At 51.0% G+C, this 941-nt stretch overlaps 1 protein-coding gene across 1 annotated transcript in view; it reads left to right on the top strand.

Annotated features, from left to right (window-relative positions):
- Arhgef10 (Rho guanine nucleotide exchange factor 10) overlaps positions 1-941 on the top strand; it is a 72,077-nt gene that overhangs the window by 9,775 nt on the left and 61,361 nt on the right. The gene's annotated exons all lie outside the window — the stretch shown is intronic.

Raw genomic sequence — 941 nt, forward strand, 5'->3', positions numbered from 1 at the left:
GGCCTGTGTGCAAAACTTCCTGAGAAGTAGTGAGAGCAGTCAGTGCCTTGGAGGGCAGCATCAGAGGGTGGCAGAGAGGATGCCTGGACCAGGGAAACGTGGGAAACAGAACCCAGAAGGAAGAGGAGAGCCTGGAAAAACCAAAGGCTGGCTGGGCTCTGACAAGTGGCAGAAATGGACTCTGGTAACATTTATAGGGACAGAAGCAGAGAAGGGACAGGCTGATTCAGCGCAGGAAACGGCNGCATCTGTCTGTACAACAGTCAAACTCTAGATCAGTAAGCGGAAATAGTTTAGTGAGGTTGTAGTTCTCGTGTGAGAATCACCTGGTCCTGAATCAGTTCCCTGACTCAGAGGCAGAGGCCCTGCTCCAGTGTGATACACAGGCCGCTCAGCATCCGGGGAGGATGTAGGAGAGGTGGGCCTCCCTTGGGTCCCTGCTTACAGAGCTATTCACTACTTAGAGAGCGATGTATCATCCTTAGATCCCCCATCCATCAGTTGTCACCTCTGGGCCACTTTTCTACCTTGCTTCTCACCTGTGTCTCTAGTCTTTGCACATTCATATACAAAGGCCTCCCTTTTGGAAAGTTTATAATGGCCAGCATATTGTTTAGTATATTTTCATCTTATTTGCTGTAGTTGTGCTGGGTCCCCAGGGCATTTTCAGATTTCAGTCACTGCCNGCACGGAGGAGGGTCCGCCAGGGAGCTAGAGCCCTTAGCAGTGTCCGCGTTGTTCCTGAACAGTGTTGGGGCAGCCTCTGTCTGGTAACTCAGCAGGCTCATGAACTCAAACTTAAATTTGCTGTCACNTTGGTCTGTGCACCCAGATGAAATGATTTATGATGATGTGGAGAACGGCGAAGAAGCTGGAAACAGCTCCCCAGAGTACGGGTGGAGTTCCAGCGAATTCGAAAGCTATGAGGAGCCGAGCGACTC

Source organism: Mus caroli, chromosome 8 (genome assembly GCF_900094665.2).
Source record: "Mus caroli chromosome 8, CAROLI_EIJ_v1.1, whole genome shotgun sequence".
Lineage (NCBI taxonomy): Eukaryota > Metazoa > Chordata > Mammalia > Rodentia > Muridae > Mus > Mus caroli.